Genomic DNA, 26,117 nt, shown 5'->3' with positions numbered 1-26,117 from the left:
GAGGGTCAGTGAAAAAGAAGAAGACCCTCGACGAGATGGATTGACACGGTAGCTGCAACAACGGGCTCACATGGAGAAACCACTGTGAGGATGGTGCAGAACCAGGCAGTGTTTTATTCTGTTGTACACAGGTTGGCTATGAGTTGGAACTGACTTGATGGTACCTAACAACAACCACCGCCACCTTTGGGTAGACTAGAACCTCCAATCTTTAGGTTAAGCAGCCAAATCAGTTAACCATTTGCATCGTCCATGGACTACCTCTTTACATATCAGGCTGTTACAAAATAAATTAACAAATACCACCTCTATCAATTGGAGTTCTAGGTGGTGCAAATGGTTAAGTGCTTAACTGCTGCACAAAAAGCTGGCAGTTTGAACCCACCCAGAGGAGCCTCGGAAACAGGCCTCGCGAACTGCTTCCAAAAGGTCACAGCCTTGAAACCTATATGGAGCAGTTCTACTCTGCACACTTGGGGTCACCTTGACATGGACTACCTCTACTAATTATGTTGTACCTTCAAACCAATATCTTCAGTTAAATATATGCCTTCCACTATCTCTAGTATAGCTAAGGGCCCGAATCAAAATGATTTTCTTTGGAAACTACTTAAAGAAAATGTCAAACACAGCAGTTTTATTATTCAAAAGAAATTTTTAAAATAAGATGACCAGAAAAAAACTTCCTATTAAAAGTTTCCTTCCAGGGTAAAGGGTATTATAAATCCTTTCATTATTATCACCACACTGTTAGCAAACTGCCTTGATGACAGTTTGTTGAATGAATAAGTAAATGATAGTATGGTTGTAGGCACTTCAGTACATCCCAGTCATAGGATGTCAAAAATTAAAGGGAGGGAAGAGAATGTCTGGGGATAATGTCAGAGGTAAGCAGAGAGTAGGAGTTGAACCATAAGATAAACTGAAACAAAATAGATGAACACTGTTAAACAGAATCTTAACAGAGAGCAGCAGGTTAAGAGTCCTATCTGTGCCTGAGGAAAATAATTAGGACCACGGACACTATGAGATATTAGCATCCATAAAGATGTTTGTCTAAGAGAATACAACAATGTAAGAAAGTGAGGGTGTGAGTGAGTGCGAGCATGTGCACACACACGTGTACCTATCTTTCTGCTTCTTGCTGGTGAGGCTGGAGGAGGGGCTGGGAGAAAAAGCATAATTCTCAAGAAGCATCTCTCTTTACTACTAAACCAACCAAATCAAACCCGTTGCTGTTGAGTAGATTTCGAATCATACTAAAGATATAAATATTAATTCATCAAGCGCCTTCCTGACATATTCGGGTTATTCTGCCTGAAGGAATGTATTTACTCAAAATAAGGAAACCCTGGAGGCATAGTGGTTAAGGGCTACACTAACGCTGGGCTGCTAACCAAAGGTCGGCAGTTTGAATTCACCAGGTGCCCCTTGGGAACCCTATGGGGCAGTTCTGCTCTATCCCTTAGGGTTGCTATGAGTTGGAATCAACTCTACAGCAATGGGTTGCCTGGGTTTACTCATAATAAATACATTTTTTTAATACACTAAAAGAAAAAGAAAGAAATATTAAAAATTCAGCATAGTTAGACAGGTTAAGATTAATGATAAGATACCTAGTGTTGAAGAGAAAAATTAATAACAGACATCCTACTTTGATTTTAAGGTTTTTCTTATACAAAACCAAATATCAACCATGAAAAGCCTGGTCCAAATTGCAAAAGCCTGCCAGAAACTGCTCTATGGCAATGTAAATTTGTCTTATCCTGCTAGAAAAGGATAATTAACAAACCATTACCTCCTGATTTAATGAAAAAGTTTCCAAGGAGCTCCTGTGGGTTTGAATGGCAGACCTTTTGATTAGCACCTATAGCATTTAGCCACTATACCACCAACCAGAAAAAAACCAAACCCTTTGCTGTTGAGTGGATTCTGACTCAAAGGGACCCTGTACCACCAGGATTTCCAGAAGAGACTCTAGGCTCTCCTAATTTAAATTTCAAAAAGTCTCATGGCTGCAGGTAGAGAGAAAGGCCAAATTATTAGCAGCCTGGCCAGAAGTAACCTGATTATCAGTTATCTCAGTAAGAGGGGGAAGGCAAGTTTCAATCAAACCACATCAAGATCAGCCAATGGTTGATCTTCTATTTTTCTCCCTCCTCTTCTCTTTATAAGCCTCATTGTTAAGTAGCTTACTTTGAGCCATTTGTTTTGGTTTTTTTTTTAAATCAGAATGGTCGCACTATATGCATACAGAATAATTGCTCAGAATAAACCTTATGACTTCAACTTCTTTGAGAGCTCTGATTAATTTTCAATACTAGTTACAAGTAGCTGAAAGGTATGTTATTTTTTCATGACATAGGACCAATGAGACTCAATTAATAAAATGAAATACTAGGTCAAATCTATAATTTTTTCACCATACAGTCACTTCTCTCAAGAGAAAAAAATATGTGGATCAAATTTTTTTCTTTTAATTAAAATGGCAGGCATTCTAAAACAGGTACTTAGTAAATTTACAATACTAAATATTCATATTTTCTTTTATGTATTTCAAAGTCTATACTTCTGAAGAGAAGTTACAACATCAGTTTCAACGCAATACGAGCTGTTTGAAATTAATTCCAGCAGGGAGGATCACCCTCAGAGTCTGTATACACCTATCATTGCCTTTTTCTTAAAATATGAGAACCATCATCTGGGAACCTACAAATTTCCATATTCCCAAACTGACTGTATTATTCACCTTTTTACTGCCAACACATACCTCAGCGCTTGGTACAAAGTAGCCGTTCGGAAAGCGTTTGTAAAAATTAACCTGAATACTGTGCCAATGTGTCTATTCTGTGAAAGGTTCACTTTCTGAAAATGGCAGCAAAGTTCTTTTGTGGGAGCACATGGCCACCCTTCACCAAAACTCAGATAAATTAGGGATTTTCCTGGCCTCAGTTTTCTCCTTAATAAACTCTTACGTGTTCATCGTCTGTTAGATTGACACGTTCCAAATACATCCCATGGGATACTGGTTATGAAGGGGTGAGGGGTGGGGAGTGGGTTCTCGCATCAAAATATTTGAACACTGCTTTTTAAAACAGTAATACATACTTAACTGCAGGACTTCTCAGCAAATTTAATATGCAAAAGTACATTGGGGATATGATAGAAGATGGATAAAATGTATAATATTTCTCGATTTATTAGACTTCAGAATACTTTTTTATTAAAATATTGCAGTAGGTTGGTTAAACCTTACCATACTTTGAACATTAAATAACATGGATTACTTAAATTTATTATATTAAATGTTGGGTAAATACTTATTTTCATTGATTAGCTCTAAGACTATTTTCATGAAACTATCAGAGCATTTTGAGATTCGGTGCACAAATCCAGAATCCACCTCTACACAACTGTCAGGATTTGACTGACTTATCCTATTCCCAGCTGCATCTTTATTTCTCACTCCTCAAGTGTCCTAATTTGTTTACCTTTTCCTCTTATTTAGTTTGTTCATTTTCTTGATTACTTTTCTCTCTTTAAACTAGTACTACCTAATAGAAATGTAATGCAATACACATACACAAATCAAAATATTCAAGTAGTCACTTTAAAAAAGTAAAGAGAAAGAGATAAAATTAAGTTTAACATATTTTATTTAACCCAATATATTCAAAATATAATTTCAACATAGAATCAATATTAAAACATTAATGATGTATTTCATACATTTTGCACTTAGTCTTTGAAATTTCATATGTACTTTATATTTACAGCACCTCTTCATTAGAATACACATTTCAAATACACAGTAGCCACATTGACTAGAGGCTATCACACTAGACACAGCAGCTTTAAAACACACAAAATTTGTCAACTCGTTCCTTAAAATGAAGAAAATAAATAACCTATCAGATTGTTATTCAAACACATATATCCTAATGTTTCACAAGGTTATTGCAGTGCTTTCAGTTTTGTTTCCAATATTATCCTGTGTGTAACCAGCATATATTGCTATTTTTGATTGCACGAGTATAATACCAAACCAAACTCACTGCTGTCAAGTTGATTCCAACTCATAGTAACCCTATAGGACAGAGCAGAACTGCCCCATGTGGTTTCTAAGGCTATAAGGCAGAATGCCACATCTTTCTCCCTTAGAGCAGCCAGTGGGTTCAAACTGCCGAACTTTCCAATTAGCTGCCAAGCTCTTTAACCACTGCACCACCAGGGCTCCTCATACAAGCATAATAAATTGGATTACTGGAAATATCTGCAATAATGATGACTCTGTCAAACAAGATTTTGAAGAATGACCTTTTCATGTCTAGAATCCTAACAGTTTTAGGAATAATGCACATAGAACTCTCAGAGCCTTTATTTTGGGGAAAGGCATATCTTTTACCAGTCTACGTTGAACTACACTATGTGTCTCATCCACCCTCTTTTGTTTGTAAGTAGACTTTAAAAGAGAAATATTAGTTCACTAGACAAGAGCACAGTGGGAAGAGAAGAATAACACATTCCAAAGAAAGTATTTGCTAAGGGCTGGAAATACAGAACCATGTAAGAAAAACACATTGCAGGATTGAGATGATGAGGCAAAAGCTAGACCATGACCAGGTTGGATTGCATCAGGCATGCCAAGGTAGGCACTTTAGCTTCAGTAATTTAGATATTGGGAACTACTGAAACATTTTAAGAAGAGATGTTACAGATCATAGGCTTTAAATTTTCCATCTTTTGTTTTCAAAGTATTGCACTACTTGGGAATGTGTACGTGAGAAGACTTGGACTAAACTGGCTGTCCATGGTTAGTTTTTAAGAAAACTTCTACTCCCTGGCTACTGGTCCCTGTGAGATCATGATGAGCTGAAGTAAGCGTCTTCAGGTAAAGTAAGTGATTTTGTGGGGGATTATATTATTAGCCTCCTTATTGTTCTTACTCTCACAATGCTTGCTACAGAAGAAAGGGTGACAGAGCACAAGAAGATATAATCAAATATTCAAGGAAATTTTTCTTCTACATGTTTCAATTATGCATACTATTGTGTGTGCATAAGTATGTTAAAAAGTAATGTGCCTTGAACTCAATAGAGAATTGATGTTAAAAAAGAATCACTGCTCTAAGGCACCATTTCCATGATCCTTTTCCCAGTTAATCTCTCTTATTTTGAGTCTTTCCACCAAAGCAAACTTTAGGCATATGCTTTAAGGGTGTCCTTTCTTTTAATGGTTTCTTTTTTTTTTTAATCACATTGTTGGACTGAATTCTGCCTTCCTTTCAGAACATCAACCTCCTAATAACAAAGAGAGGTAACTTGATTCAAAACAGAAAAAGGACTACATGTTACTTATAGTTTTGTCCTTAGGACCTAGTATAATGCTTAATATGTGAAATGTAATCATTAAGTATTGGAGTTGTAAATGGGTGGATGGAAGAGAAGTAGAAAGGGATGAAAGGAAAGGAGAAAGACAACACGGGAGGGGCAGGGAGAGGTGGGAAGGGAAAGAGTGGGGAAGGAAGGGGAGGAGAACCAAGGGGAAAAGAGGAGAGGAATAGGAAGGGGAGGAAAGGGGAAAGGAAGAGAGGGGAGGTGGGGGGAGACGGGAAGGGGGGAAAGAGGAAAGTGGAACAGAAAGAGAAAGACAACAGTTACAGCAATGATTTTATTTGCATTAGACAAGACTCTGAAATACAACTAATAAAGGCCCAACTCACAACAGTTTAACTAATTTAAAGAGGAATTCACTGATTAATATAGATCCTAAATACTCTGGGGTAGCTTGAGGGGTTAGAGGAAAAACTGTAGAAAAATGTGGCCTCAGGGAGAGGAAGTAGAGACTAAACAGTTTTAGGACTCTTTCTTACCCTCCTGTTCATCCCTCATGTCTGGGTATCTAGGTTTAGCCTCCATATATGGGCATTAGCCATCTTCCTGTAAAGTGAGTGCCTGTCTCTCCATGTCCATACTCTGATGATCCTTTTTTAGGGTCATAGGCCCACTCCTCACCCAATCCCTGTGCTCAGAGGAATAAGGAACTGTGGAATGATGAGACTTGGGGCTCCAGTTCAGGCATTTTGACCAGAATAGTTATATTGTTATAAAATGGGGAAAATGTGTAGGAGTGACAAATAATGTTTGCAATCCGACCACAATCTCTACAGCTAATCAACCCTTGTAAACTATGACACTGCATTCTAGATTATAGATATCATTTTATCTTTGAATTGTGCAACAAAATCATAGACCTTAAAATTTATACTAGCATTCAATAAAAAACTCTAAAATTTTATAATCAGATTTGAAAAAGTATTCAGTAATTGAAAACAAATAACTTGGCTACATCTGAATAATGTACATAACCCGTGTCCCACCAAACTCATATTACATGGTTATCAATTAAGATGACTTTGGTGAACCCATATAGTAAGCTCTATGAAACTGTGGCCATTACAGTTGGCAACATTATTTCTAATAATAAATAGATATTAAGGGAAGAGGGTACAAATAATCAAAGAAAAATGTCTATCATCTTTTATATCAAATATTTCTTCCTAATCCTTCATAAAATAAGTACTACCCATATAATTCCTTTCTAAATAACTGTACCTACTAAACCAGGATATATTTTTCAGGGTTTCTCCCCCAATACCTATGACCATGCATGCAGATGGACAGATTCTTTTTCCCCCTGTATTTCTCAACATTTAGGAACTGAAGTTAAATTAATGATGCTGTGAGATGACTTATCCAATAGGGCAGAAAGCAAAAGGATAAGCAAGATCCTTTGAAAAGAAAGAGGTGGAAATAATTGGCCCCCTTGCTCCAAATGTATCACACAGGAAAAACCAAGCCTGAACATCTACTACCTTGTCTGGTATATAGTTTTAATTTTAAAAAACAATTCACTCAATGGAACTAACTTGGATAGTTGGGAAAAGCATGATTTCTGCCAAAGCAAAGAACACAATCAAACTGGGAGGTGCACAAGGTAGCATGCTTTAGATAAGCAACAGGGGAAGGACAAACTGATAGCAGTGACCTTCAGCAAAGAGTTCTGACTTTGAGGCAGCTGAGATGGCCTTGTGGCAGAGGCAGAAATTTAAGCTAGACATAGAAAGATAAGTAGAATTTTGACTAGTAAGGACTGGACCACCACCCATCGGTCAATTTGTTTTACTGTGGTGGCTTCTGTGTTGCTATGATGCTGGAAGCTATGCCACTGGTATTTCAAATACCAGCAGGGTCATCAATGGTGGACAGGTTTCAGCAGTTTCCAGACTAACAAAGACTAAGAAGAAAGGTCTGGTGATCTGTTTCTGAAACTTAGTCAGTGAAAACTATGGATCACAACAGAACATAGTTTGACACAGTACTGGAAGATGAGCCCCCTAGGTTGAAAGGCACTCAAAATATACAGTAGCCAAAAAATGGACTGAGGCACACCAATGATCCTGAAGATGGCGCAGGACCAGGCAATATTTTGTTCTATTGTTCATGGGGTAATCATAACTCACAGCTGAACTGAGGACAACTAACAGCAACAAGAATTGGAAGAAATGGGCAGCCCTGGTAGAGGAAACTAAATGAAAAAAGGCAGAGAGGTAGAATCAAATATTAGTTTTAAAGGCAAGTGATAATACATGGCAGAAGTACAGGACTATAAGATGAAGCAATGGTAAAAAAAAAAAAAAAATGAGGACGTTATCATAGGAATATTCTCAATATCGGCATTATTATTCAATGCCAGGCATACTAAACAATAAAATGTAGGCAATGAAAATAAAATTAATTTACTAAAATCATTATAATATTTACAACTTTTCTAATTAGTATTATACTGGCCTCTGAAAATGAGCACATCTAGGTGTTCTATTTATACATTCTGATAATTTCAATAAGTAACAGACAAAAATAGCCATTATTATAATTGTTTATTTTTAAATATTTCCCTTAAAATTGTTTATACTGATTTGCATTCTTTTGAAGGGAAATAACACATTTATATATTGGTTGTGTCAAGGTCATACTGAAAACTACCCTTTGCCATAAAAAGATATTTTTACTAATGGCATATAATCAAGCATCTACTTCATTAGTCATTAAAACTTACTGCAAATATTCAACAGCTATGTAGCAACTGCAAAGAAAACAATGAAATTGATTTCAAACTGTAAGGCCTGCGATTTGTCTCACAAAACAGAAAAATACTAAGTTTTGCTTCTTGTCATTAACATTTTTACAGTTTATATAAAAACCAAAAAAGAAAAAAAAAAAAACAAAGCCATTGCCATGGAGTCAATTCCAACTTACAGTGACCCTTTAGCAATCCTAAAGGACAGAGTAGAACTGCCCCACAGAATTTCCAAGGAGTGCCTGGTGGGTTTGAACTGCCAACCTTTTGGTTAGCAACCACAGCTCTTAACCACTACAGCCACCAGGGTTAATATAAATAGAGAGACATATATAGATATAGATGTATGTAGGTTTCTAATCAATGTCATAACTAAGCTTTCAGATATAGGATGAACCATATAAAATTAACATTACTTGATTATTTTTCGCCTAGATATATTAAATATATTAAAATCATAGAACATTAGAGAGCTAGTAGATTCTTGACCTGATTCATCACAATTCCCCCCAGTGTGAGTCAGTAGTCATTTAATAAGTGCTGTTGCAATGTCTGGAATAAAGACCTTAAAATAATATGTGGATGAAACAATAAAAGAACACTCCATGCACAGTAAGCCCAATACTCAAATTAAATGTTTCTTTCCCATTATTGACTCGCTTTAGATAATTTTTTTTAAATGGAAAGGAAGAAAGTAACATATTTCAAAAGGTTATCTAATCCCACAATATAAAAGGTACTTGAAAATAATTTTGAGATCTTTCATACCAGATTATGTTACATTTTAACCCATTGTCATAGAGTCAATTCCGACTCATAGCAACTCTCCCACAGGGTTTCGAAGGGGCAGCTGGTGGATTTGAACTGCTGACCTTTCTGGTTAGCAGCCAAGCTCTTAACCACTATACTACCAAACCAAATAAAAAAAGAAAAAAAAAAAAAACTAAACCCATTGCCAACAAATCAATTCCGACTCATAGCAACCCTAGAGGACAGAGCAGAACGGCCTGATAAGAGTTTCTATGGATTCAAACTGCTAACCTTTTGGTTAGCAGCCATAGCACTTAAACACTATGCCACCAGGGTTTCCACTATGCCACCAGGGCTCCTAAATGGCATTAGGAGTTACTACTGAGATTAAACATATTAGCTTTGGTGGCACAGTGGTTAAGAGCTCCGCTGCTAACTAAAAGGTCAGCAGTTCAAATCCACTAGCTCCTCCTTGGAAACCCTATGGGCCTTTATTTCTCCAATTTCAAACAAAAGAAAACTAAAATTAGCATTCTTAGATAACATTCTTTCATCTAAGTAAGTAGCTTGGAAGAAGGAAGTTAATTATTCAAATCTAGAAAAGGAAACCACTAAGAAAATAGATATTTTAATGGTCTTCAGCCTGCAACCCAACCAGGAAGAGAAATCAGATAAAAGATAATCTTGAGTTAACAAGGTTATGAAGGTTACTTACAAAAAGTGATTTTCAGAATGAGTCAATCCTGAGTCTGCATATCATGTAGGGCAAAAGTTTACAGAGAGGAAGCCTGCCTTCCTAGATCCACACCTCCGCAACAAATTCAGCAAAAAAAAAAAAAATTGCTGATTTAACAAAGAATCAATTGTACCCTTCCAATGTACTATCTTGGTGGTTAAAACCCACCAGGCTCTCCACATGAGAAAGATGTGGCAGTCTGCTTCCGTAAACATTTACAGCCTTGGAAACCCTGTGGGGCAGTTCTACTGTGTCCTATAGGGTCGCTATGAGTCAGAACTGATTTGAGGGCCATGGGTTTGATTTGGTTTTGGGATGTATTACCCAGGGGTCTCTAAGGTGGTGCAAAAAGTTAACATGTTTGGCTGCTAACTGAAAGGTTGATGGTTTGAGTCTACCCAGAGGTGCCTTGGAAGAAAGGTCTAACAATGTACTTCTGAAAACTGAACCACTGAAAACCCTGTAAGTCACAGTTCTATTCTGACACACATGAGGTCACCCTGAGCCAAGAGACTTAACAGCAACTGGTTTGGCTTTTTAAATATATCATCCACTAAATAAATGTGCCTTTCTCCCTGGTTCCCTGTAACTTCTCAATTAGTAAAAGCCTTACCAATACAAAATCAATAACCTCTACAGCCTTTTTAAAGTACGAAAACACACTATTTTGGAGACAAAGAGGACCTAAGAAATAACGTGACCCAGCCTACTAATTACATAAATGAGGAAATTGAGCCATAAAGAAACTGAACTGCCAAGATCCCATAGCTAACAAGAGTTAGGATCAGTCCTGAAAGGCTGCACTGCAGAACCTCTGGCACAGCTACTTAGACCTCAGGATACCATCCCGAGTACTATTCGGCCACTTCTGCTACGGGTTGAGTGTTTATGTGTGCCTGTGTGTCTGTCTGTCTGTAGCTTAGACAGGCATTAGTATAGCTGGGATTTAATTTGTACGGATTAATTAATCATTCTTAAATAGTCAGTAATCCCCTTTAAGGCTAAGGATCTTTCCCAAAATTAAACTCAGTAATGCCACAGGATTATCTGCAATTGGGTAACCAAAAGTAAGCAACATTATAATCACAGAATCTCTAACACTAAATTGATAAACAAACTGATGATTCTCCAGCATACGATATACAGTAAGCCAGAAGGAGTAAAGACAGAGTTTTGACCAAAACAGGAAACTATTAGGCTGAAAAATCAAAATGGTGGCTAATGATATTTTTATTGTTTTTTCTAATAAAAACAGAATAAACTGATCACTAAAAGTAATCATGTAAATTAGGTAAGTTAGGCTCCAGAACACACATTTTGACAATATTAGGATTAAACATAGCAAAAATATAAATTTTATGAAAAGCACCAAATATTTACAGTCAAATAAATAGCTGAAGGAATACTATTAAATGCACTGCATATTATACGTAGCAAATCAGATAAGAAATTTAATTAGTTAAATTTTATATTTTGAAAAATCTACAATTTAAAACTATACCAGGAAATGACATGTAAGAATAAAACCTTTCTGCAAATGAATGTTGTGGGCTATGTAGTACATTAAAAATCACCTGTTGTAGTTTAATATCCATTGCTGTTCTCTGTATATGGTCTTTATGTAAGATATGGCTACAGGTTAATTCTATAGGTCATGAGGAAAAGTGTTCCCAATCAATAATAATAGTCAGAACTGTTATACAATTCTTAAATTACTTACATATATCATTAAGAAGCCCTGGTTGCACAAAGGTTAAGCACTCGCCTGCTAACTGTAAAGGTCAGTGATTGGAACACACCAGTCATTCTGAGGCAGAAACGATCTGGCATTTGCTCCCATAAAGATTACAGCCTAGGAAACCCTATGGGGCAGTTTTACTCTGTCATATAGAGTAGCTATGTGTTGGAATGGACTCGATGACACACAACAACAGCAGCATATCAAATAGAATATACACATATTTATTACATTTAGATATTTATTATATGTTATATATTTATTTAAATAAACATAGGAAAAAATACAATTTTTTTTACATACATACCCCCAAATACGATATTCATCTCAAGTTCAACTGCATATCACCTACACATAAAGAAATGGAAAGATTTTAGAATAAAGCATAAATCTTTTTTTTTTTTTTTACCAGTCACTGCCGTCCGTTATATTGCTAGTTTTAGAAAATAGATTACTATTCGCCAAGTCTCAATGGCAAGTGATGTTAGGAAAAGCCTTTCCCACTGAATTACAGAGGACCTGATTTTATCATGATGTCCCTTAATCCGTGTGATTAATTTATCCTGATGAGCAAGAAAATCGTCATGGTGAATCTGTAAGAAAAAGGCCTATAGGCTGATTTATATCTAAATATCTGAAATAAGCAAGAGATACAAATACTGTACTATGTTCAAATAAGTAAAATGAAGGATATGAAAGTCAGAACTTCATATGAAAGTCAGAACTGTCTTACTTGAAATTAAAAGATAAATTTCATAAGGCCATAAAAAGCAACAATTAATATGCATTCCTTCCATTCCTTATTAACTACATCTGCTCCGGGTAGGACTACAGCCTAGGAAATCCTATGGGGCAATTCTACTCTTTCATACAGGGTCACTATGTGATGGAATCAAACTGACAGCACAACAACAACATATCACATAGTATCTACATATAGTTATTACATTAGATATTTACTATATTTTATACATGTATGTTCAGCATATAATCTGAGAAGCTGGACTATATGAAAAAGAATGCAATATCAAGATTGGAGGAAGACTCATTAACAACCTGCGTTATGCCAATGACACAACCTTGCTTGCTCAAAGTGAAGAGGACTTGAAGCACTTACTGATGAAGATCAAAGACTATAGCCTTCTGTATGGATTATACCCTCAACATAAAGAAAACAAAGCGACATCATGATAAACAGAGAAAATACTGAAGTTGTCAAGGATTTCATTTTACTTGGAACTACAATCAACACCCATGGAAGCAGCAGTCAAAAAATCAAACAACATATCGCATTGGGCAAATCGGCTGCAAGAGACCTCTTTAAAGTGTTAAAAAGCACAGGTGTCACTTTGAGGACTAAGATGCACTGATTCAAGCCATGGTATTTTCAATCGCCTCATACGTATGTGAAAGCTAGACAATGAATAGGAAACAACAAAGGAGAGTCGATGCCTTTGAATTATGATGTGGGAGAATGCTGAATATACCAGGAACTGCCAGAAGTACAAACAAACCTGTTTTGCAAGAAGTACAACCAGAATGCCCCATAGAAGCGAGGATGGTGAAGCCTGGTCTCATGTACTTTGGACATGTTATGAGGAGGGACCAGACCCTGGAGAAGGACATCATGCTTGATAAAGACAGTCATCGAAAAAGAGGAAGACCCTCAATGAGATAGATTGACACAGCAGGTGCAACAATGGGCTCAAACATAGCAACAATTGTAAGGACAGCGCAGGACGGGGCAGTGTTTCGTGCCATTGTACACAGTGTTGCTGTGAGTTGGAACTGACTCAACAGTACCTAATAACGTAAAACTACATGAAAACAGCTCCCTTATTATCATTTCTTTAGAATCACTGTCAGATTTTTAGAGCAGAATAAAAGCATATTTTAAAATATCTCAGTTTTAAAAACCTGAAATCTAACTTTTAAAAACATTAAGTTAAAATTATTGAGGATTTTAAATGGTATTAGTGTAATCCAAGATTTTCAAATCTCCATCTTCTCATACCCTCAAAAATTTTATATTACACCTTTCTAAATTAAATCTCAAGGTGATACTGATGATAAAGTAGTTTGGACTTAAAGTATATGAATATTTTCATTTTTGTTACTCCCATGTTTTGTCATCAGACTCTTCCGTGAGCTCTACACACATGCAGCCAAGTAGCCACCTGGCATCTCCATTTGGATACTTCAAAGGCATCTCAAACTCAACATGTTTGAATGCAAACACATGGCTTTCTATAGCAAAACCAAAACCAGCTGCTGTCAGATCAATTCAGGCTCACGGCAACCCCCTGTGTGTCAGACTAGAATTGCTCCACAGGGTCTTCTGTGGCTGATTTTTCAAAAGTAGATCGCCACCTGTTTCTTCTGAGGCACCTCTGGGTGAACTGGAACCATCAACCTTTCCCATGTTAACTGCACCATTCAGAAAGTTCTATACCAATTCTTCCCCCCCGAAATGGTCCATCATACTTGGTAGAGAGTCAGTGACAACGAAATGGATTGACATAGTGGCTGCAACAATGGGCTCAAGCATAACAATGATTGTGAGGATGGCATAGGACCAGGCAGTGTTTTGTTCTATTGTACATAGGGTTGCAATGAATTGGAACTGACTTGACAGCACCTAACAACAACAACAAATGGTCCACTTCTACTATTGGCAAAAAACAGCACCAAGACAATTCATCCAACTGTGAAATCCAGAAAGACACACCTTCCTCTCCCTCATCCCCCATAGCCAATTCACCACTAAGTCTAGACAATTTCACTTCATCCACATTTCTCTGTCTTCATCACATCTCCCCATCGTACCATCATCTCTCAGGTGAAATATCAGTGAGAGCTTTCTCATGCCATTCACTCCTGGTCCCAGCTGTCCTTTTCCTACCTCAACTGGATGTTGAGTGGATGTGTGTGACAGTAAATAAATGAATTAGCCCAAGAAGAGCAGCCCTTCCCCAGCCCTCTTTAACCTTTCAGTGTCTTCCCATTAGTCATTGGAAAAAAGACAAACAGTCTTTAAATGTCCTATAAATCCCCGCATTGCCCAGTTTCTTAGTTATCTAATGCTACCATAACAGAAATACCACAAGTGGTTGGCTTTAACAAACAGAAGGTGATTCTCTCTCAGTCTAGGACACTAGAAGTCTGAATTCAGGTCACCAACTCCAGAGGAAGGCTTTCTCTCTCTGTTCATACTGGGGCAAGGTCCTTGTCATCAATCTTCCCCTGTCTAGGAGCTTTTCAGTGAAGGGACTCTGAGTCCAAAGGACACACTCAGCTCCTGGCCCTTTTTTTTTTTTTTTTTTTTTGTGCTTTCAGTGAAAGTTTACAAATCAAGTCAGTCTCCCGTACAAAATTTTATATACTCCTTGCTATACACTCCTAGCTGCTCTCCCTCTAATGAGAAAGCACACTCCTTTCCACTCTCTATTTTCATGTCCATTTGGCCAGCTTCTGACCCCCTCTGCCCTCTCATCTCCCATCCAGACAGGAGCTGCCCAGATAGTCTCATGTGTCCACCTGATTCAAGAAGCTCACTCTTCACCAGTATCATTTCCTATCCCATAGTCCAATCCAATCCCTGTCTGAAGAGGTGGCTTTGGGAATGGTTCCTGTCTTGGGCATGGTCTGGGGACCATGACCTCTAGGGTCCTTCTAGTCTCAATCAGACCATTACATCTGGTCTTTTCATGAGAATTTGAGGTCTGCATCTGACTGCTCTCCTGCTCCTTCAGTGGTTCTATGTTGTGTTCCCTGTCAGGGCAGTCATCGGTGGGAGCCAGGCACCATCTAGTTCTTCTGGTCTCAGGCTGATGTAGTCTCTGGTTTATGTGGCCGTTTCTGTCTCTTACGCTCATAATTACCTTGTGTCCTTGGTTTTCTTCATTCTCCTTTGGTCCAGGTGGGTTGACCAATTGATGCATCTTAGGTGGTCACCTGCTAGCGTTTAGGATTCCAGACGCCACTCTCCGAAGTGGGATGTAGAATGTTTTCTTAATAGATTTTATTATGCCAATTGACTTATATGTTCACTGAAACCATGGTCTCCAAACCCCCGCCCCTGCTACACTGGCCTTCGAAGCATTTATTTCATTCAAGAAACTTTTTTGCTTTTGGTTTAGTCCAGCTGTGCTGGCCTCTCCTGTATTGTGTGTTTTCTTGTCCTTTACCTAAAATAGTTCTTATCTACTACCTAATTAGTGAAAACCCCTCTCCCTCCCTCCCTCCCCACTCTTGTAGCCATCAAAGAATATTTTCTTCTCTGTTTACACTATTTTTTGACTCTTACAATAGTGGTCTCATAAAATATTTGTCCTTTTACAACTGACTAATTTCGCTCAGCATAATGCCTTCCAGATTCCTCCATGTTATGAAATGTTTCACAGATTCATGATTGTTATCAATGTGTAGTATTCCACCGTTTGAATATACCATAATTCATTTATCCAATCATCCATTGATGGGCACCTTGGTTGCTTCCATCTTTTTGCTATTGTAAACAATGCTGCAAAGAACATGGGTGTGCATATATCTGTTCGTGTAAAGGCTCTTATTTCTCTAGGATATATTACAACAAGTGGGATTGCTGGATCGTATGGTAGCTCTATTTCTAGCTTTTTAACATTTATTGTGTTTTTTAGATTAATGCCAGCCTCATTGGAGTTGAGATGGGATCTCATGGTAGTTTTGATTTGCATTTATCTAAGGGCTAATGATGGTGAGCATTTCCTCATGTATCTGTTAGCTTCCTGAATGTCTTCTTTAGTGAAGTGTCTGTTCATATCCTTTGCCCATTTTTTAATTGGGTTATTTGTCTTTTTGTAGTTGAATTTTTGCAGTATCATGAAGATTTGGGAGATCAGACGCTGATCGGAAAAGTCATACCTAAAAACTTTTTCCCAGTCTGTAGATAATCTTTTTACTCTTTTGCTGAAGTCTTTGGATGAGCATAGGTGTTTGATTTTTAGGAGCTCCCAATTATCTAGTTTCTCTTCTGCGTTGTTAGTAATGTTTTGTATAGAGTTTACGCCATGTATTAGGGCTCCTAGCATTGTTTCTATTTTATCTTCCATGATCTTTATAATTTTAGATTTTATATTTAGGTCTGTGATCCATTTTAAGTTAGTCTTTGTGCATGGTGTGATGTATGGGTATTGTTTCATTTTTTTGCAGATGATATTATTATGACAGCAACATTTGTTAGACAGACTGACTTTTCCCCATTTAACTGGCGTTGGGCCTTTGTCAAATATCAGCTGCTCACATGTGGATGGATTTATGTCTGGATTATCAATTCTGTTCCATTGGTCTATGTACCTGTTGTTGTACCAGGCTGTTTTGACTACTGTGGTGGTATAATAGGTTCCAAAATCAGGTAAAGTGAGGCCTCCCACTTTGTTCTTCTTTTTCAGTAATGCTTTGCTTATACGAGGCCTCTTTCCCTTCCATATGAAGTTGGTGATTTGTTTCTCCATCTCATTAAAAAATGTCATTGCAATTTGGATTGGAATTGCGTTGTATCTATACATGGCTTTTGGTAGAATAGACATTTTTACAATATTAAGTCTTCTTATCCATGAGCAAGGTATATTTTTCAACTAACGGAGGTCTCTTTTGCTCCCTTGCAGTAGTGTCTTGTAGTTTTCTTTGTATAATCTTTTATGTCTCTTGTAAGATTTATTCCTAAATATTTTATCTTCTTGGGGGCTATTGTAAATGGTATTGATTTGGTGATTTCCTCTTCAATGTCCTTTTTGTTGGTATAGAGGAATCCAACTGATTTTTGTATGTTTATCTTGTATCCAGAAACCCTGGTGGTGTAGTGGTTAAGTGCTATAGCTGCTAATCAAGAGGTTGGCAGTTCAAATACACCAGGCGCTCCTTGGAAATCCTATGGGGCAGTTCTACTCTGTCCTATAGGGTCGCTATGAATAGGGTCGCTATGAGTCGGAATCGACTCGACGGCAGTGGGTTTGGTTTTTTTGGTTTATCTTGTATCCTGATAATCTGCTGAACTCTTCTATTAGTTTCAGTAGTTTTCTTGAGAATTCTTTAGGGTTTTCTGTGTATAAGATCATGTCATATGCAAATAGATAGTTTTACTTCTTCCTTACCAATCTGGATGCCCTTTATTTCTTTATCTAGCCTAATTGCTCTGGCTCGGACCTGAAGCACAAGGTTGAATAAGAGCAGTAATAAATGTCGTCCTTGTCTGGTTCCCTATCTCAAGGAAAATGCTTTCAGACTCTCTCCATTTAGGATGATGTTGGCTGTTCGCCCTTTATTATGCTGAGGAATTTTTCTTCCATTCCTATTTTGCTGAGAGTTTTTATCATGAATGGGTGTTGAACTTTGTCAGATGCCTTTCCTGAATCAATTGATAAGATCATGTGGTTCTTGTCTTTGGTTTTATTTATATGATGGATTACATTAACTGCTTTTCTAATGTTGAACTATCCCTGCATACCTGGTATGAATCCCACTTGGTCATGGTGAATTATTTTTTTGATATGTTGCTGAATTCTATTGGCTAGAATTTTGTTGAGGATTTGGGCATCTAAGTTCATGAGGAATATAGGTAAGTAATTTTCTTTTTTTGTGTGTGGCGTCTTTACCTGGTTTTGGTATCAGGGATAGTCTGGCTTCATAGAATGAGTTTGGGAGTATTCTGTCCTTTTCTATGCTCTGAAATACCTTTAGTAGTAGTGGTGTTAACTCTTCTCTGAAAGTTTGGCAGGACTCTCCAATGAAGCCATCCAGGCCAGGGCTTTATTTTGTTGGGACTTTTTAAATTACCTTCTCAATCTCTTCTTTTGTTATAGGTCTATTTAGTTGTTCTATCTCTGTCTGTGTTAGTTTAGGTAGGTAGTGTGTTTCTAGAAATCCATCCATTTCTTCTAGGTTTTCAAATTTGTTAGAATACAATTTTTCGTAGTAACCTGATACGATCCTTTTAATTTCAGCTGGGTCTGTTGTAATATTGCCCATCTCATTTCTTATTCAGGTTATTTGCTTCCTCTCTTGTTTTTCTTTTGTCAATTTGGCCAATGGTTTATCAATTTTGTTGATTTTTTCAAAGAACCAGCTTTTGGTCTTGTTAACTCTTTCAATTGTTTTTCTGTTTTCTATTTCATTTAATTCTGCTCTAATTTTTATTATTTGTTTCCTTCTGGTGCCTGAGCATTTCTCTTGTTGCTCTCTTTATATTTGTTCAATTTGTATGGATAATATTTTTTTATTTTGACCCTTTCTTCTTTTTGGATGTGTGCATTTATTGATATAAATTAACCTCTAAGCACTGCTTTTGCTGTGTCCCAAAGGTTCTGACAGGAAGTGTTTTCATTTTCATTGGATTCTATGAATTTCTTTATTCCATCCTTCATTTCTTCTATAACGCAGTTGTTTCTGAGCAGAGTATTGCCCAGTTTCCAAGTGTTTGATTTCTTTTCCCTGCTTTTTCTGTTAATCGATTTCTACTTTTTTGGCCTTAGGGTCAGAGAAGATGCTTTGTAATATTTTGATGTTTTGGATTCTGCTAAGGCTTGCTTTATGACGTAATATATGGTCTGTTCTAGAGAATGTTCTCTCTGCGTTGGAAAAGAAAGCATACTTAGCTGCTGTTGGGTGGAGTGTTCTGTATATGTCTATAAGGTCAGGTTAGTTGATTGTGGCATTTAGATCTTCCGCGTCTTTACCGAGCTTTTTTCTGGATGTCTTGTCCTTCACCAAAAATGGTGTGTTGACACCTCCTGCTATAGTTGTGGAGTTGTCTATCTCACTTTTCAACGCTGCTAGTTTGTTTTATGTATCTTGCAGCCCTGTCATTGGGTGTATAAGTATTTAATATGGTTATATCCTCCTGGTATACTGTCCTTTTACTCATTATATAGTGTCCTTCCTAATCCTTTGGGGTGGATTTAACTTTAAAGTCTATTTTGTCAGAAATTAATATTGCCACTCCTGCTTTTTTTTGATTGTTGTTTCCTTGATATATTCTTTTCCAGCCTTTCAGCTTTAGTTTGTTTGTGTCTCTAAGTCGAAGGTGTGTCTCTTGTAGGCAGCATATAGACAGATCGTGTTTTTTTTTATCCATTCTGCCACTCTCTCTCTTTATTGGTGCATTTAGCCCATTTACATTCATCGTAATTATGTATAGGTATGAGTTTAGTGCTGTCATTTTGATGTCTTTTTTTTGTATGTTGTTGACAGTTTCGTTTTACCACCTAAGTTTTGTGCTGAGTAGTTTATCTTTGTATATTGTCCTTTCCTCTTTTTCGTTGTAGCTGATTTTGTTTCTGCTGAGTCTCTATTTTTTTCTTGTATTTTATTTTGATGAGTAGGATAGTTAGTCTCCTTTGTAGTTACCTTAATATTTTTCTAAGGTTAAACCTAACTTTTATTTCTTTATATCGCCTTGTCTTCCTCTCTATATGAAAGATCTATGACTACATTTCTCAGTCCCTCTTTATTGTTTTAATGTTGTCTTACATGATGACATCACTGTTTCCCTGTTTTAAGCATTTTTTATCTTGTTTTATTTTTGTGATTTCCCTATCTGGGCTGACATCTAATTGCTCTGTCCATTGTTCTAGCCTTGGGTTGATATCTGATATTATTGATTTTCTAACCAGAGAACTCCCTTCAGTATTTCTTGTAGGTTTGGTTTGCTTTTTAAGAATTCTCTAAACTTCTGTTAATCTGGAAATGTTCCAATTTCACCTTTGTATTTGAGACACAGTTTTGCTGGATATATGATTTTTGGCTGGCAATTTTTTTCCTTCAATCCTTTATATAAGTTACTCCATTGCCTTCTTGCCTGCATGGTTTAGTAGTCCGAGCTTATTCTTATTGACTGTCCTTTGTAGGTGACTTTTCCTTTATCCCTACGTACTCTTAAAATTCTCTCTTTATCTTTGGTTTTGGCAAGTTTGATAATAATATGTCTTAGTGACTTTCTTTTAAGATGTACATTATGTTGGGGTTTGATGGGCATCTTGGACAGATACTTCTCATCTTTCATGATATCAGGGTAGTTTTTTGCCAACAAATCTTCAACAATTCTCTCTGTATTTTTTGTTATCCCTCCCTGTTCTGGTACTCCAATCGCTCGTAGGTTATTTCTCTTCATAGAGTCTCACATGATTCTTAGGGTTTCTTCATTTTTTTTAATTCTTTTATCTAATTTTTCTTCAAATATATTGGTGCCAAGTGCTTTATCTTTAAGTTCACCAATTCTGCCTTCCAGTTGCTCCATTCTGTTCCTCTGACTATATTGAGTTGCCTAATTCTGTAATTTTATTGTTAATCTTCTGAATTTCTCATTGCTGTCTATGGGTTTTTCCAGCTTATTAAATTTTTCATTATGTTCTTGAAAAACCTTTTTAATTTCTTCAACTACTTTATCTGTGTGTTCCTTGGCTTGTTCTCTGTAGTGCCTGATCTCTTTCCTGATCCCATTCTTGGTGTGTCTTAAAGAGTTCTGTATATTAATCTTTTGTATTCTGCATCTGGTAATTACAGAAAGGTACCTTCATCCAGAAGATGCCTTGATTCTTCTTTTGAGAGTTTGTTGAAGTGATTATGGTCTGCTTCTTTATGTGACTTAATATTGATTGTTGTTTCTGAGTCATCTATAAGTTATTGTATTAGTTTATTATGTGTTTGCTTACTATACCTTATCTCCTTGCTTTGTTTTATTTTGATATGTCCAAATAGGTTGCTTGAGTGAGATACCTTGATTATTTTCACCTCTGAAGCTCTAACGTCCTATCACCAAATCGCTAGAGCTGTTACCAGGTATAGGAGTCTAGCAGTCCATTCACTTTTCTTGTATGAATTCAGCTCAGATGCCTGGGTAGTTGGTCAAGTGTGGGGTACAGGCTCTGTCCTACAGTCTTAGAGGGGCAGGGGTGATTTGTGTAGGTACCAGTATCTGCTTGCTGCAGGGGGTCATGCTCTGAACAAGGCAGGGGTCTGACAACCATCCCCCGAGTGCCTGTGAGGAAAGCACATCCCTGTTCCCTAGAGAGCACAGGTGGGCAGGTTCTGCATACGGACCTTGTACACCCAATGCTTTTGGTTGTAAAAGGTTGGAGGTACCAGTTATCCTTGGACCTCTGTCGTGGGTGGATGGGGGACCTGAGTGGAGCCACCCGTCCTTATGCCCCTGATGTGGGTAAATGAGGACCCTGTTTAATAGGCAAAGCAGTGTCAAACATCAAATACTCACCTCTCCACCGCACAGCTGAAACTGTTGCAGCCTGCCAACAGGGGCCTATTCTCCTGAAATAGGCCCACACAGGTCCATACAGGGGGGAAAGTAATTAAAATCCATGGGTCGTTTATGCCTAGATAGGAGCCACTTCTGTCCTGAGCTCCCCAGGTTAGTGAGTGGTGCTGGCAGATTATCTTTTCCCCAGTTCTGAATTTATTCCTTCTCCAAGGCTGGGAGAATGGCTCAGGACATGCCACAGGCCTTATCTCAGGCCCAAGGAAATCAAAAGCCACTTAAGCCACCTTGGGGGCTGGAGCCACAGTAAAATATACACAAGTACTTAGTTTTTGCCAAGAACGCTGTTCTTTTCTGGATCCAGAGGTACGTGGAGGCTGTGCAGCTGGCTGTTTCTTCCTGAGCAATCTGCAGTCGAATGCTACCACCAGCCCACCACAGCCTGAGGGTTCCCAGCGATTCAGGTCTGGCAATTCCTCTCTGCTTCTGAACCATCTCTCCCTCCCTCTGCCACTCAGTCCGTTTTCTAACTTTGCCTTTGACGTTCAGGGCTTCTAGCTTTTCATAAATGCACTTGTTTCACTTGGTTTTTTGGGGGCCTTTGTTGTAAGACGGTTCACCAGAAGCTTCTGACTACTCCGCCATCTTGGCCCCGTCTCCGGGCAGTTGAATTTTAAAGAACTTTTCAATTTAAAATATGTTTCCAGACCCACGATCTTGTTTGGACATTATGTCAAACTTTTGTAGAACATACACAGGTATTATCCTCAGTTCTCAGTGAAGGGAGCTGGATAAGAGAGGCTCAGTATTTGGCCTTTGGTTGCACTACTAATAACCACAGAATGGGACCACCTATCTCCACCTCCTATATAAACCAAACCAAACCAAACCCATTGCTGTCAAGTTGATTCTGACTCATAGCAACCCTATGAGAACAGAGTAGAACCACCCCATAGAGTTTCTAAGGAGCACCTGGTGGATTTGAACTGCCGACAATTTGGTTAGCAGTCACTGCTCTTAAGCACTATGCCACCAAGGTTTCTACCTCCTGTATGCTTCCTGCTAAATCACAGTGCTTGCGCAGTGATCAAGATGATGAAAACCTGACAAGTGCTTCCAATGAGACCACTCTATAATTTCATCATGATTATGTTGTCATTGCACTGTATTTTCACAACACTGTACACAATTCACAATACCTTATAAAAAGCACTCGCTAAACATTCTTCAAAACACAACTTCCTGAACGCTTCTCCACTAAATTAAGATGGCTCACTGCATCTCCTATCACATTTCCTGCACTAAATTTTAAAGACTATTCTACTGCTATATCTCCCTTCCCCCATCTGTAATTTCCATGAAGATAGGCCAATCATGCCTGGTATTTGTATTCTATCACCTGAAACAATGCTTCTCTCATAGTGGTCACTGGGTGTTGAGTGAATGTGTATGAAAATAAATAAGTCTAAGAACACACATGTACTAGATGTTCCTGTGGCTTCTAAGTCATCAAAGTTTAAAATCTAATGAGGGTATTTTATTAAAATCTTGTCCTTTGGTAAACATACAAAAAAAAAAAATCCATTGCCAATGAGTCAATTTCAACTCACAGCAACCCTACAGGACAGAGCAGAACTGCCCCACAGGGTTTCCAAGGAGCGGCTGGTGAGTTCAAATCGCGGACCTTTGGTTAGCTGCCGAACTCTTAACCACTGCACCACCAGGGCTCCTTGGTAGGCATAATAACCATTCATCAAAATACACCATGTATTTCATGAATTAAGGGTAGTGCTGCACAGCCAATTATTATAACTGCTGTCAATAAGTTGCACACCTATAAAAAGTCGAATTGGCAAAAGTTGTGTGATAGATAAACTTACAACAATGAGAAAAAAAAGAGTAGCTGCTGAGGCTGCTTATGTACAACCGAACACCTCATGGGATCTGGTTCCTCGGTTTGGAGGTTTAGGGTTGTGGTTTCATGGGACGTCCCAGTTAACTGGCCTACTATCATGTTTAGTACTTCTGTTCTATCTCCTAGATTGCTGCATAGCTCCTGGGGTCTTAAAAGCTTGCAAGAGGCCATCCAAGGCACAACAATTGGTCTCTATTCACCTGGATCAACAGAGGAAGAAGGAGAGCCAGGAACAAGAGGAGGATATGGAATGTGTGGCTAATTGCCTCTATGAAGCAATTGCTACCTTTGCCATGAGACTAGAAAAACTGGATAATAGCCAGCTACCATTATTGAACATTTTGATCAAAGAGTCCATGAAGAATCCCGATCAAAAGGGGAAAAGTGCAGAACAGAATTTCAAATTCTCATGGACTGCAGACTTTCTGGAGCCATGAAGGCTAGATGAATCCCTGAAACTACAGCCCTGAGATAAGCTTTAAACCTTCAGCCAAAAATATCCCCTGAACTTTTCTTAAAACCAAACAATAATTTGGCTTAACTAGTAATAAGTGTCTGTCTTGAGCATTATGCTCTGTTAAGAACTATCTATATTGGATCAAACTGACAACAGCAACGAGAGAGATTAGATAGGAACTTTTGAAGACAGTGAGGTCATATTAATGGAGGAGGAACAACTCAGAAAAGGAGGGTGAGAAGGATAGCACAACTCAAAGTATGTAATCAATGTCACTGAACTGTACATGTACAAACTGTTGAATCGGTGTTATGTTTTTGCTGTGTATATTCTCAACAACAACAAAATAAATAAAATTAAAAAAATAAAAATCTTGAAAAAATAAAGAAAAAATACTGAATTGGTAAATGCTGTGCTACAATAAAAATGTAAATATTCATATGCACATTGTTCATTTATAGTATTTGTATAAATATTTAATTGCTATTTCTCTTATAACTTTTTGTTTAGTTTCACTTTCAGAATGATGAAAAGTTAAGAAGTATAATAGAAATTCTCCATGTTAACTGCCTTTATGCACACTTTCAATGATGATGCTCAGTTTTTATAATTCTTTGTTTTCTCTATATTATGTTTGTTCTGATCACATTCGTTACACTAATGTTATGTCTTTGGAATCTAATAAAAAATGTGACTCAAATAATACATCATGTGTTTATCATACAGGATAGCAAAGCTCATCTTACCGACAAGTTAACAGACTTTATTCTATTTTCATCAGGGATAAATATTATTTTAAGCATGTAGAAGGGTTCACAAATTAACAAAACAATGATAGAAATTAATAAAAAGGAGAAACATAAAAAGATACAGGATGAGTTTTAATTTCTTCCAAATTTCAACAGTTTTCTATTAAATATATTCTGTAACACATTGAAAAGTAGGCTGAGCTATTTTCTTCCTAGATAGACATTCACGGTTCTGTGTGTGTTACTTCATCTAAGATAACTTCTGTAGTAATAAGCTGCCTAATCTAAATAGCTTTCAGGTTATCCCGGTATGCATAATCCTTCACACCTGGGTAAGTGTACAAACTGATAATGTAGGCATCATTAAATCCCAAGCAGTTCATAATAATCATTCAATTCAAATTCTATTCAACAGAGAAGTAGAACAGACAAAAATAATTCCTTTTTATCTCTGAAATTTATAGACATAGCTGTCTTCTCTGCCACTTTGTTCTTTTGTTACTTCTGAGTGAGTTCTGAGACAGCAGATCTTATCGATAGCACAGATAAGCCAAGATAAATGAGAACTCAGTATTTCCAAAAAACTATGGCCTTTTATCCTTAGAAAAAATATTCTCAGGGCAATAATGCTCAGAAAAAGTGAATCATTTTTGTCATTACTTCAAGTAACAAGAAATACAAGTATGTGGTCTTCACTAGCATAACCTGAATCTTTTGTAAGTGAGACCATACTGAAATGCAATCACAGGTCTCTAGCAGAGAGATGGCTACTATTGGCTAAGCAACAGAAAGGGAGAAGGAAAAAAAATGTCAGGAGCAAGAGGTTCTTTGTGGGGAACACCACACTGATAAACTGATCAAGTCTGTTTTGAAGTAAATGATAAAGATTAAAATAACATTTCTTTATGACACAGGCAATCAACAACCCATCTGCCTTATGCTAAAGAAAATAATCTTACCTCTTCCTAACTCTAGGTATTGCTCCCAATCTTATCAGCTCCATAAAAATGCATTTAATGAATTTTCTTATCAGATACATCAACACAAATCCCTGTGAAAGATTTCCTGGTCTGGAATAAAAGGCACACCTGATAAGTAGTCCCTTATAAAAGGCAGAAAATGGAGAAACCCCACAAGCGGATGAAGTTTGTGGGTCTTAGCCAGATGTAATGCAGACTCTTTAATGCATATCCATTACTGGTTTTCTTTGCAGATGGTACGTCGCCATTTTAGAACGCAGAAGCTACCTGACAAATTATCAACTGAAAACAAAGATAACTTATTAGATACCAAACAGAGCTAGGAGGCATCTGGAAAAGCTGGAATGATAAGGAAATATTGCCAATAATAATTATGCCGGGTGTATTTTCCAAGCGGTTTTCTTTGT

The 26,117-nt window shown here is 37.4% G+C and overlaps 1 protein-coding gene across 2 annotated transcripts in view; it reads right to left on the bottom strand.

Moving 5' to 3' along the window:
* Positions 1-26,117, bottom strand: part of CNTN4 (contactin 4) — a 1,107,632-nt gene that overhangs the window by 937,096 nt on the left and 144,419 nt on the right. Inside the window, exon 2 of one of the 2 annotated variants that reach the window (XM_049862391.1) lies at positions 11,671-11,711. The exons of the other annotated variant lie outside the window; for it this stretch is intronic. The gene's annotated coding sequence lies outside the window, so the exon portion shown is untranslated. The remainder of the gene's footprint in view (positions 1-11,670; positions 11,712-26,117) is intronic. 2 annotated transcript variants of the gene reach the window in all.

This window comes from Elephas maximus, chromosome 20 (assembly GCF_024166365.1).
Source record: "Elephas maximus indicus isolate mEleMax1 chromosome 20, mEleMax1 primary haplotype, whole genome shotgun sequence".
Classification (NCBI taxonomy): domain Eukaryota; kingdom Metazoa; phylum Chordata; class Mammalia; order Proboscidea; family Elephantidae; genus Elephas; species Elephas maximus.
The sequence above is the reverse complement of the archived record's forward strand: the minus strand, read 5'-3'. Positions and strand labels throughout refer to the sequence as shown.